The sequence below is a fragment of the Drosophila virilis genome, chromosome 2 (assembly GCF_030788295.1).
Source record: "Drosophila virilis strain 15010-1051.87 chromosome 2, Dvir_AGI_RSII-ME, whole genome shotgun sequence".
Taxonomy (NCBI): Eukaryota; Metazoa; Arthropoda; class Insecta; order Diptera; family Drosophilidae; genus Drosophila; species Drosophila virilis.
The window spans coordinates 33265155-33279171 of NC_091544.1; the positions used below are offsets into that span (position 1 = coordinate 33265155).

A 14017-nucleotide genomic window follows, 5' to 3' on the forward strand; every position below is an offset into this window, starting at 1 on the left:
ACGTCAGCAGCAGTAGCATTCTCTGGCATCTACACAAAGGCATCTAAGCACACACACACACACACACGTGCACATGCAAGTGCAAACTGTTTCTCCTCTTGACTCCCCTACACGCCGGAAATAGCTTGCTCGGCACTCGAACTGTTTGCATTATGATGCACTGCCTCCTCGGCACGCGGCACCCCTGCATCCCCTCCGGTCTTCATACCCTCTGTCCATAGGTTTTTATTCTACTTTCTGGGTTTCTGTTTTCGTTGGCGAAACAGCCGCAGCGAGTGGCTCGATCAGCAACTGCCCATTGGCAAATAGCAGTCAGTGCCTCCATTTACACACACACACACCCACCCTCTAGCTCTCCCTCCTGGCCCGCTGCTGCCAATACTTGCAATGAGCCAAATGGAATTTGTCTTGCCTGCCACTGACGACATCGAGTGACGTGCGGCAATTTGTTGCATGCTGCCTCAACTTGAACCTCAGGAAGCCATTGAGCGGTAATAGCCTCAGATGACTTTCGCCAACTACTTAAAGGCACCTCCGCCATCAGTTTTGACAGGAGCTGCTCCTCCGAGAGTCTTTCTTTGATCCCTTTGACATGTTTTGCCCACAGCGCAGCCCTTTTATTTCCCGCTGTAATTACTATGCATAATTGTTATTTAATTTAATTTTCATTTATTTTTATTTTTTCATTTTTCACACACTCGTGTGGTTCCCATTTTTGTAAGCCGCAGTGCGGCGTATTTAGTGGTTTGTTTTTGTGTTTTGTTTTCTTTTTTTCTCATTTTTTTTAGGCTGCCTTTAAATAACATTCTGCTAAAAACTTACTATATGCTATAGTATGTGCGTGTGTGCGCGTGTTTTGTGGTTTTAATAAGACTTTAGTTAATTGAGTTAATAAAGTTAAAACCTCTCAGATATTGTTGAATTTTAAATGTTTTCAATTTAAAACTGTGGCTAACAAGACATCGAAAATAATTAAAAATAATAATGATATATTATATACTGGCTTTGTGCAAGAGCGAAGACGTAGTGTTGAAAAATCGGAAGTGTGAAAAAAGCGTGGGAAGCGGCTTTATGAATTATGTTTGTGAACCCATCGCTTGAGCTCGAATTCATTTCTAATTTTCATTTGAAACTTAGTACGAATACATTCGCGACGTGCTTCACACTTTACGTAAAATACAAAACTTCTGGATGCAAAATGCAAGTAAATCTCATTATCAAATAAATGTATAAATAACTGTAATAGAAATAACTTTAGATAATATATTGCAGGCAGTTTGATATCTCCCACGAAATGTATGTATCTTAAATAAATAGAGCTCGGCAAGGCCAGGTAATAGCAGCTAGTTTATATATACATTCCCATTCTCATAATCATCTGTCAGTATTTACACAAATTACACAAATAGCAATGAAACGAAAATTCCCGCTTTAAAAGTTCAGCCACAATATCGTAACTCGGGATAACTAAGCCCGAATTGACCGCATTAGCCGAAATTCTGTGCAAAAAGTGGGTGACCGAGCTCAGTGTAGAGTACCTGGGGTGCATAACGAACTGTGACAGACACCGAAAGCAACAGCGACAGCGACAGGAACAACAACAACACGAACAACTCAAACAGCAAATCGTTTGACTGAGATTAGATTTCGTGACTTGCACTTTTCGTTCCCATTTTCACGAGCAACACCCACTTTTACTGCCGCTAACCTTTCCCGCATTCAGCTGGTTTTGTTTATGGCTTCCTAAATACGAGACAAGTGCGCGCTAACAAGAGAAATCATACGCCCCGTGTGACATGGCCATTGTCATTTGTTTATGCTTAACTGTGTGTGTCGCCTGTACGCTCTCTCACTCTCCCTTTCTCGCACCCTCTCTTTCTCACATGCGCCCCATCTCTATCAGTCTGTGTTACAATTTTGCCTTTGGTATTGTTTGGCTGGCAAAAAGTTTTGTATTGCAAAACACAATCAGACGCAGATGCACTTTGGGGGCCAGGCCGACACAAGCAGAGCACAAAGTTTAAGACTCTTTGTGTCACTTTGCCTGGCAATGTGACAACAATAATAACAACAACAACAATAAAACAGAGCAGAAATAAACACAAATAACATAAACAAGCTATCAAGTAGCCTACAAGGACTACAAGTCACGCCCTGGCTTATTCTGGGTGGACCAAAACAAAGGTAAACAGCATCTCGAGCGCTTATTTTCGCTTGGAGCCCAGTCAAGAGCGAACCAAATTTGTAAAAATATTATTTTACGATTTCTTTTTATATTTTCCAAATGATTTTTACAATCCTGAGACTGTTATAAGTGAAATTTTGCCAAGTAAATATTATATATAAAACAATATTTAATCAAATAAAATACATTTTCACATCAATTTAAAATTCAACTTTTACTGAATTTATAAAATTTGAGCACTTAAGCAAAATATATTTAGTTTTTAGATTAAATTTAAGTTCACAAAATATATTACGTAATCGAAGTGAACATAACGAAACTCGAGAGAACAAAAAGTGGAAAATAATATTTCAATATAATATTTACTTAAAAATAAAGAAAGAGTTTTATTTTTAAACAATTTTAATATGGAATGAAAATACGGAAATATGTTGAAGTATATCTGGAATTACGACTAAAACAAGCAAATGTCAACTAAAAATATATTTATTAAAAATAAATTTGTAAAAATAATAATAAATTAATGAAAAATTAGTAAATAGCCAAAAAAAATATATAAAGTCAAATTAGCTGGCTCGAGCAAAATAAAGATTTTAAAAAGAAAAGGTCCCCAAAATTAGCACTAAAAAATATATTAAAATATTTAAAAAGGATTATTACGATTTTTTTCAATAACTGGAAGCTGTGGTCTAGGAAAGTTAATAATTATTTTTTTTGAATATTTAAAAATATCCGTTTAAATTTATTAATGAGTTATAAGGGGTATCAAGAAAAAATTTATATTCTTTTCCGCTTTAAAATACGCTTTTTTAGCTAGCAAAAAATGATATGTGTATACATTTTTTTGTACATTTAAATGACCCTTAAAAAAGCGGCATAAAATTTGAAATTCGTTTTACAGCGTAATTCGATTAACTGAAGTGTTAAACAGACTGCAAACAGCAGGGTATTAAAACCGCCGGCAGCAAACGTTTACAATACAAACTAGGCAGCTGCTGTTGTTGTTTCTGCTGCTGCTAGTTGAGAGGGTGCGGGAAAAGGGGCGTGGCAGGAAATGCATACATCGGCCGTGGGGCGAAAGTCGCCGTTGCAGCATAATAATGTCAGACAGGCGACGTCTTTTTCATGCTGTAAATTGCAAAAATGCAGCCAGCGGGTCACAAACACAAACACAAACACACACGCGCACACATGCACACTGGGCGAGTAAGTTGCATAAACACATGTGCGCCTTTTTGCAGGTTTCAAGACCAAACGGAAGCGAGCGCCGCTCTGACAAGCGGCATGCCACACAGTGAGCGGCAGAAGTCGCACGGAGGAGGACGAGTGCCACAAGCGAAACAGGCTTGAAAAGGCAAGGTTTATGTACATTTAATGCGCGGCTACAGCAGCTACAGCGACAACAGCAAGGAAACAGCACAATAAATCCAGGATACATTAAATAACACACAGCAATACACGCACACACACAGAGAGACACACACACTTGCACAGTCGCAGAAATGTAGGCGGCAAGCGGTCAACTTCCCTTTTCGTGTCTATGCGCTTGTTTTGGCCACGCCAACTTTTTTGTTGTAACCAGAGTGTAGTTGCTTATGTGTGTGCGTGTGTGTGAGTGGCATTTCCTGTTTGCTTCTGTGTGTGGGTGTGCTTGTGTTTGTGGCAGCGGAAGCACAACATGGCGCTGCTGCTGTTTGTGGCGCATCAACGTCGCTTCAGCCTGCTCATAATAATTTCTTATTTAGTGAGCCAGGGAGCAGCCAGGTGATGCGATACACACACAGACAACCACACACACAACGAAACACACACCCACACACACACTAATTTAGTCACTATGTCCAACATATTTTCGCTTATTTTCGCTAGATTTTCCTTTTTTTTTTTTTTATTTTTTTATATTTTTGTTTTTCGTGGCAGCACAAACTTGCCTCAGTGGCACACATACACACACAGCTCCTGCTGGCCCTCACTCCGTCTCACTCCACTTTTGCCTCATTTTCGTGTGTCAGATTTATCTACTTTGTGCTCCTGTGTTTTATTTTTTTCTGGTTTACGTTTTTTTGTCTCTTGGATTTGTGTTGTGCACAAGAAGGTATTTAAATTCAAATTAAGCAAATGTCATGTTAAATTCAGTTGACAGGCGTCACCAGCGACGCCACCGCAACTCACACCCCCCCCCTCCCCCCACCCCCTCCCATACCACCACAGTCAACCAGATGCAGCTCTGGTAGGGACAGCGGGGCGGGGTCTCAGGTGTAGATGTCATTTTTGCTGATTAGCGTAAATTACTTAATGCATTGCCTTTGAAAATTATATTCACACAGATTTTATTATTTTTTATTTAAAAGCGTGTTAAAAATAATGTGGAATAATGGGAGTTTTTTTGTCTGCTTAATATGATTTAAATAATGTTTGTGTACCAGATTTCAATTAGGCTGCTAATAATTGTCATGATTTCTGATTTAAATTACTTTAATTTTAATAATCAAGAATTTTAGGGACTTTCCAACATACATATTTACTGTCTGCAATAGAAGACAAGTAAGAGGTTCCAGTCGGGAGCTCCCGACTAGGAAATACCCTGAACCCTCTTCTTCCAACATCAAATATATATATAACCTATTTTAGAAGCTACTTATATGTCAAGTTTGGTGACTCTAGCTCTTATTATTTACCAAAATTGCCCAAAAAAAAGGATATCGAAATCGATTTTTATCGATTGCTTGGAAGCGGAGTAAGTTATCGATTATCGGAAACAAACTCGATCTGCGCGGACCCTAGGAGCACCTACATCTAAGCTTTCAAGTCTCTAGCTCTTATAGGTTCTGAGATCCTGCGTTCATACATACGGACGGACGGACGGGCGGACGGACAGACAGACGGACATGGCTAGATCGACTCGGCTATTGATGCTGATCAAGAATATATATACTTTATGGGGTCGGAGAAGCTTCCTTCTGCCTGTTACATACATTTGGACTTTGCACAAATACAATATATCCTTATACCCATTTTTAACGGGTTGAGGGTATAAAAACCTAGAAAGATCTAGACTGGTCTAAAATATATATAGACTGGTCAAAAATATATATATATATATATCGGAGATGTCTCCTGCTATGCTTTAAACATTTCATGACAAAGGCTATAAAAATGTATTTAAATAAATTTTCGATTTAAGCCCTTAAATTGCCAAATAGTTATATGTATATACAAATACAAATACAAATACAAAAAACCTTCTCTAATATACTTTTATATTTGTGGAAAAATAACAACAATTATTTTTAAAGATTCGTTAAGGTCTGTTGACTCTGCCTGGAAACAATTTTTTAATCACAACTTTACTTTTAAATTAAAATAAAGTATATAAATTTAATGGCGAACAATAGAATTTGTATCCATGTCCAAGCTGAATCCTCCTGCTTATGCAAAGCACTTATAACTTAATTAAAAAGGAATCCATTAAACAAAAAGGTATTTTTTGTTCTCCCTTAAAAAAAAGGAAATCAGCTCACATTTTGTGTTTGGCAAACTATTTAATCAGTTAAGTCATAATAAAATGCTCAAGTATGTTGTGTGTGTGTGCGTGTGTGTGTGTGTGTGTGTGTGTGTGTGTGTGTGTGTATAAATATGTATGTCACCTACATTTGAGTACACATGAGCACCAGAAAGTCGTGTACTTAGCACGAACTTGGCTTTTAATGCGCTTGTGCACATAAAATTTAATTCAAATCAGCTCATTAAACGCCCGCCACTTGACACATTCATTCATGCGTCGACAGACACATAAATGAGCGGCCATTGTGGGCGGGGCGGTTAAAGCATTGCAGGCAGAGGGAAGCGGTGTTGCAGAGCCGAATAGGAAGTGAGTCGTGGCATGATTTTGTTTTGGCAAGGAGCGTAAAGCAGAGTTTATGTTGGACATTAAAGCGCGGAAGTAACTGCCGCAACAAAAAAAAAAAAAAAAAAGAGAACAAATACAAAAATAACAAAACTAAACTAAAAATGCAGGAGAAAAATGCGAACAGGACGAACAAGAAGAAGAAGCAGAAGAGCAGCAGCAAAAATTCAGACACATTAAATATGATATATTTGCAAGACGGCAACCAGGACACAAGATAAGTTTTATGGCTGGGGTGACCAAAATAAATGGGTATACACTCATAGGTTCATAGGTTGCAAGAATTCATGTTATTCACGCTATTCACTTTATTCACGTTATTCACGCTACAGCTGCAAACACGTTTGTCTTTTATGAAATTTAAATTTAGTTTACAAGCAATTATCTAGTCCAATTGGTCTTTTACCACATAAAATACTAAACACAAACTGCAAAAGAATTGTTGTTGTTAACATGGCAGCAGCTGCTAAGCCAGACTCCTTTCAAAATATTCTTCATATTAATAGTCCTGGGTGTGCCTTTTGTTTTTTTGAGATTTATGATCTTAAGGCACATTGCCGATTAGATTTTATTTTATTATATATAAATCAGGAATATATCTGCTTTTGAATATCTTAAGTATTGCATAAAAATAAATAGTATCAAAGGTTACTCAAGCTCAAACTTAACTGAAAGCCATTCTTGATGCTTCGGGACAAAGGGGATTCGAATCTTAGACAAATGGTAGTAGCTGTTACTTGATTGAAGACTATTTTAATGTTGGGTAGCTGCTCTTGCTACGAAACTATCAATTGATTTTGTTAAGACTCATTTACTTTCCATTTTTATGTTATTATACCCTTTATGAGGGTATTTTAATTTTGCCATGAAACTCATAGACGAAGACATCATCAAGTGTATTTTCTCGATCAGCATCAACAGCCCAGTTGATATATTCAAGTCCATCTGTCTGCCTGTCTGTCCGTCTGTCCATCCCATCTACCACCATCTTGAAACTTGTCACATGTTCATCTCTCCATCTCCGGCTAAAGCATATCATATAGCTGCCATAGGAACGATCGATCGAAATGTAGATTCTCGTATGACAAAATATTATGTTTTCCAATATACTTATTTTATCAAAGTCAGCAGTTACGAGCTTCACTATTTCTAGAAAGTTGTAAAACCGTAAGGCAAATGTCAACACAAAAGTTCTTTATGTTGAACAGGCAACCTCTATCTGGATAGTTCTAAGTTCAGACGCTAATATATTGCCAGAAGTAAGTGCCGCTCTCTTCATCTCTGTCAAATTACGTTTACTCCCAGATAGTACAATACGTTTTTAATATTATTGCTAGAAGTGCCGACCTTACCCCTCTGTCGAGGCAACTTCTCTTCGCTATTTGCATTTCTTAGCACACTCTTAGCCAATATATTAAAATGTAAATATTTTCAGCTACCAAGTCTTGCCACATGATTGGCAATCTCTCAAATTTGCAGAATATTTTAGAATAAATGGGATGAATGCTTGCAAGAAAAGAAAAGAAAAAAGAAAACTATTGCTGAGTGGACAAATTGCAAAAATGCCATTACAAACACCTACAAAACCCCTTTTCCATTACCGAATGCAGTAAAAACAAAAAACCATAAAGAGAAAGAAAAAGAAATATGAAAGAAGCATGGTATGGAGGGGACGTACAGGGGAGCGAAAATCTGTGCAGCTGCCAAGAGCTGTTCACATCGCTCGCGTAACTTTATCAAAATCAACTTGAGATGCATTTTTGTGACGCCAACAAGTGTTGCACTTGATCTTTTTCTTGACACTGGCCAATGGCAAAGGAATGGAGTGTGTGTCCACACACACACATACACAGAAACCCGCATGGAGGAATCGAGCACAAGGCTCGCACCCGCCCACTCTTTTGGGTCAATTTTGCTGCAATGATGGGGAAATTTGTGCCAGCGCAAGCGACTTGCAACTGCCACAGATTGCAGCGAGGTAAAGATTGAAGATTGAAGATTGGGTCGAATGGAATTTAATTTTGTGCGAAACTTTGTGCAAATACGTTGCACAAGCAATACAAGTATCCGTATCTTGTGTTGGGTTAACATTGTGACCGATACGAGAACTTGGCCAAGAACAACAGCCAAGTCCATCCGGGACTTTGTCATCGCATCAGCTGTTTGGCCAGGACAAAAGGGAGTGCGGCCGTGCGAGTGCAAGTCAGAAGGGCAGCTCTCCACACTGACAAGGACGTAGATGGATAAAACCTAATTTTTTGAAAATAAAATAAAAATCAGCAATAGGAAACTTAATACTTTCAGTGTGCTGCCGCGTAGATGCCCTAACAGACTTTGCGATCGAAAATAAAAAAAGAAATGAGTGTGATACAAATATTGGATCTAAGCAGCTGTTTATACTTATATAAGTCAGTTTATATTTATCTATAGGTGATTAAAACTGGCTTTTCTAGGGCATTATTGGTAGAGCATATTTGGTCACAGGTCAACTATTCGATATACTAATATATTTCTGCTTAAGGTTTTTTGTTTAAGATATTTGTGGCTCATAAAATCGCACTTTGCAGCTTCTAATACATTTGGCAACTGTAGTAAATATATAAGAAAACTTTAAGGTATAAACAATAGAGATTTATAACTGGTAAATCAAGGCAAACAATCTGTTTGTATGAGAGTTATACGATCTTGTGATCATCCGCATTAAGTTTCGTTAACATAACTCAAAAACTTGCAGAGTTTAGAGATATAGAGAGATATACAAGCCTGTTATGCAAAAGTTGATCATTGTTAAACAATATATGAACGTTAAATCCTATTTATAGATTCAAAACTATCCTTTTCTGTGCTTAAGAGACTTTTAAGATATCTTAGCATACCCTTTAGAAGAGCATTGGGGCAATAGAAACCAAGCGGGCGGGCAGCTGGCCAAGACAAAGTGGCAAGACAAAGCCCGTCAATGGCAACCAATTGAACAAAATCATTTCAAATTGTCTCTGTGAAAAGTTTTTCAGCCAGTTGCACTTAGAGCCAATGTCGAAATCAACGAGTTGTATCTGATGGATTGTTGTCTGGCTGCCAGCTGCGAGTGCCGTTATTTATTGTGATCTGGCAACGTATCTGGCAGCTCTGGCGCCGCTGGCAAATGTTGCCAATCCGAAATTAAAAGAAATCAAATGCCATTTAAGCGGCCTTCACTCGCATTTGCATGCGAGTTCTCGAGGCGGAAAGATGTGGGGTGTTTTGCACGAATCATATATATACTTATTCGTATATTCGTAATTTAAATGTTGTTTTGTCCAAATTTATTCACATATTCGTTTATGCAAAGTCTACTTACTTGAAAAACAATCAGCTTTTTGCCTTCTCCCTCCCCCAATAAGCCAAACTAAATGATGCGCTTCGGGGAGGGCTCGCATCGCCACAAATACACACACACACACACACACACACACACACACACACACGAACGCACTTGAGCATATATATAGGTATTTTCCATTCCGCACAGGTAATCGATTTTCGTGCTTTTGGCGAAATGCACAAAAGAACCAAACAACAAAAAAAAAAAGAAAAGCGGACCAGAAAAACAACAACAAAAAGCAAAGCAACTTTGTTGTGCGTCGGTTTTCCTTTTTACCTCTGCTGAAGTTGGTTTACACCCTTCTCTGCTACTCCTATTCTTCTGCTCTCTTCTCTCTCTCTGCTTTGTGCATTTTTGTTTTATTTCGCCTGCGTATACTTAATATTTATGTTGAAAACTTTAAGCAGTTAAGAGCTCTTCGTGCTTTAAATATTCCAACGGTGTGCGTTGAAGTTCGGCAACTTGTTGATTTAGTTTTACCTCAATTTGGAGGTCATGCGACCCTTGCCGCATTAAGAAATAAATAAATAAAAGTAAGAAAAAAGAAAAAACCCAAAAATATGCTTGGCATAATCACCATATCAGACGATGTGGAATGTTTTTGATCTTCTCCCAACTAAAAAGCAGCTCAAAATTGGGTAACGCATTTTGATATTCTCGGAAAATTACTTGCGACAAAGTTTACTTTAGAGGACGGCAAATAAAGTGTTTCATATACACAAAGAGCCAGCTTTTAAATTCCTTATGTGAAGCAATGAAATATAATCAATGAAAGCATAAGCCTTCGGTTATGGAAAAATAATACATATATTAATAAAAACTAGTCTCAATTACCAGGCATATCGGGGTCACATGAGTAAGGCAAGTGCTACTGCTTATTCTTTAAGGAAATTAACAAACTGAGTAAATTTGTAAGCCAGCGACTTCTCGTTTGTGAGTTTGATACGTAGACATCTCAATCACGCTGGTTCATAACGCCGTTGTATATTTTGTAATTTTTGAAAAGAATTTTGATATAAGCTTTTACCACAATATGGCGGCTTGGAGCTTGGCTCAGAGCTTGTCAATATTTCAAATGCCTTTTCAATAAAGTTTGCATTCAACATATTAAGCAAATAAATGTCTATCATTTTCACTTCCAGATCTTTATATCCCTTTTTTTGACTCACCTTAAGTACAGCTCAATTTCGGCCGAATTGCCACTCAACGACTTAACGGATTGTTGAAAGAAATAACAATTGAAAAGTGTCGAGCACTGCGACTGTCCCAGGAATCGCACCAAAAATATCTCTAAAATTGCGTGTAAAATTATTCAAAAGTGCAAAGTGCACATGTGGCACGAACAAAAATCCAATTACGAGCATCGAGCTGCGAATCGAATATTTTGACAAGTATTCAATGAATTTAATTTGAAATTTGCGAACATTCAGAGCAGCTGGCTAACACTCTGACCCAGCCCCAGCCCCAGTCCCAGTCCCAACACAAGCCCAAACCCAAACTGAGCCCGACTCGACCCGGCACTCAGATCAGCGCCAGTCAATAGGCAGATGCAGACAGGGGCAGCCGAATGGATGCCAATGCCATTGGCAACGAACTTGCCAAATGCGCCGGCTGCAGTCGCCCTGGGTTATCTGGGTGGTGTAAATGGAATAAGAGGCGGGCGGGGGGAGAACCGAATTAGAAATGTATAGAACAGAAGTTACTCAATTGCCAGTTGGAGGTCCCAGCAGCAGCAGCAGCAGCAGCAGCTATGAAAAATGTTTTGTGGCCATAAGAAGCTGCGAACTGGGAGCCGTTAGCTGGAAAATCTCTGTGCGAGACGCAGCCGGAAAGCAGGAATGATTTCCGGCCTGGCGGGCGATAATTCTTAGGCCAACATGCAATGGGGCGGGCGGTTGAAAACTTTTTGCAGCCATTGTGCCGGGTGTCAGTGCAATGATTTCGCCGGGCCCCAGCCCGAAGCACCCGCAAAAGGGTGTGACTAAATATGAATGATTTAAACAGCTGAGCTGCCGCCTCACGGACCCACCGCCTAGTCTGCCCGTCGAATTATATTCACATCTTTTTTTTCTTTTCCTGTAATATTTTTTAACATTTCTCAGAACTTTGCACGTTGAACATCAAATTTGAGCATACCGCAAACTTTGTCAAAATGTTGGGCAAAGTTTTCTTCCTCTTTTTTTTCTCGACGGTCGGCTAAGAAAAATTATCACTATTGTTACAGATTTGTAAATGGACGGTAAAAATGTGGTTGTCATTTCCGGTTCCATGTGGTTTGTTCTGTCGCAGCTTTAATAGAAAAATCAATGACTAGTTTACCTTTATAAAGAAGTTGGAATTTAAGCATAATTATTTTCATATCGTTTTTGGATATTAATAAGACGGTAAAATGTTTGATGTTAAGATTGAAATCGATCGAAATAAATTTTAATTTTTCCGAGGACTTAGCTTTGAAGATAAGTGCAAAAAGTGGTTTCAATTAAACATAATATTTCTCAAAATGAATTCAATGCCGACATAAATTGCTCGAGTGTTTTTCATTCCCTCACACAGTAGTGAAAAAGATACCCTTAGCATTAGATTAGCATTCAATTAGTCTGATTGACTAATCAGATAAACACAATTTAGTATAGAAAACAGAAATACATTCTTGGTCAACCAATATTATCATGCAGCACACACAACATACCCATTGTCTTTGTTTATTTCGTTAATAGCAAACATATGTTTTCAATATTTGACTGATATCTTTTAACAACTGTGCAAACATTTATTTCCATAGCTCTAAACGTTGATATTTCTTATCAACGATCGCTAGTTCATGGAGCAGCTGCATATCTTCGGGAACTTTGCAACCAGCCGTGTGGAGCCTCTTTAGCTCAGTGGCAGAGCACTGGTCTTGTAAACCAGGGGTCGTGAGTTCAATCCTCACAGGAGGCACAGATATATTTAAAATTTTGTAAATTTATTTTAAGTTTTTAATTTTTTGTATGTCAGAGTTACATAAACAGCATATTTGACCGCTCAGAAACAAAATTAATTTTATTTCTTTTTTATAGTTTTGAAATTCATTTCAATGAGTTTTATTTATTTTGATTCTATTATGTTTAATTTTTTTTTTTTTTTTGGTTTTATATATATATACATTTTTTTCCTTTGGCTTTAATGTGGGTTGACCACGGCAATCTCCTGTCTAGAGTTAGACCCAGAGACTTTACTTTTTTTCTGTTGGCAGCGTGTTGCCGTTTAGGCTAACAGAGAGGCAGGTTTTACGTCTTGTGGCGAATAATATGTGTGTTGACTTGTCTTCATTTACCACAATGTTCCATCTTTGGAGCCATGGTTCGAGGCTTGACACCTGAGCTTGCAGGATGACGAATGATCCGTTGACGGAGCTACAAGTGCAATGGCATCTGCATAGGTCGCGATGTGCAGGTCATCCCTGTCGATAACAGGATGGTCAGCTGTGTTTAGTTTGTATAGGACTGGGCCCAACATGCCCAGTGGTGGGGCCTTATGATGGCATTGCAGATGCCCTTAAGGAAGTCAGGAGCACGTGGAGGATGGAGCTTGATGGTGGCTGCGTCAATGCCGTCGGAGCCAAGACTTTTAGTTGTTTTTAAGCTGGACGCGACATTTTCGCCTTCTTCTACTTGTATGGGTCATGGGTATGGGTCAAGTCCATTTGGCAAGTGCATTGTGCATTTTAAAATAGCTGTGTGGCTATTACATCTGAGGCAGACCATATTATGAAGGGTGTAAAAATACGGTCCAGATGGAGTGCAAAGTCTAGGCTCTCTCCTCGTTGGAACGACACCAGGAGCCAGATAAGTTGAGAATAGGTGCAACAGCTGTAACAGCTACCCTTGACGTCGAAGCTGATTATGCCAAGAGCATTACTCTGAATTTTTTTTTTTTGCCTTTCCGTGGATAGAGAAAATTCTTCTAGAATTCCACACTTGAGGTGGCAGACCCTTAAGGTGGACTTTTACTCGTGGCTGTGGCCACACGCTCTCAGCTTCGCCGGCTGTTATATTGGCCAGTAGATCAGTATTCGGTTGGAAAAATATTATTTGATGAGCTCTTAAGTGCCGAAATTAAAAAGAAATCACTCCATGCGTGCTGGCATATAGTAATAAATCTGTTTATTACTCTACGGCCTTATGGCGTGCTGGCTTCGTCTCAGCATCGGTATTCCAAAAAAAGCTCTCCTATCAACGGTATCCTTCCAAAGCTTTTGATATTTAGCGTTGCCACATTAACTGATTAACAATTTTCTCTTAAGGTTACCATTTGAATGTACAATATTAAGAGTCAGCTGACCTCTCCAACTGAGCTAAAATAAATACACATAATTTTCTTATTTTACAAGGCTGCCGTAACAAGAGTCTTCAGGTCTTTGCATACGCTGTTAAGGGCTGCCTTGTCGCGAGGATTACGACTAAGCTACCGTATTCTGCGAAGACGACGCTTAGTTCTCAGTTGCTCGGTGACTTGCTCTGAGTGCAGATAACGATCTCTCCGCGGTTTCTGCATGTGAGCTGACCTGGTAGAGTACGAAGGA

At 38.7% G+C, this 14017-nt stretch overlaps 1 non-coding gene across 1 annotated transcript; it reads left to right on the forward strand.

Moving 5' to 3' along the window:
* The first annotated feature begins 12321 nt into the window (after positions 1-12321).
* On the forward strand, positions 12322-12393 carry TRNAT-UGU (transfer RNA threonine (anticodon UGU)). Its single transcript has one exon. It is a non-coding gene; the product is annotated as a tRNA-Thr (tRNA).
* The last annotated feature ends 1624 nt before the right edge of the window (positions 12394-14017 follow it).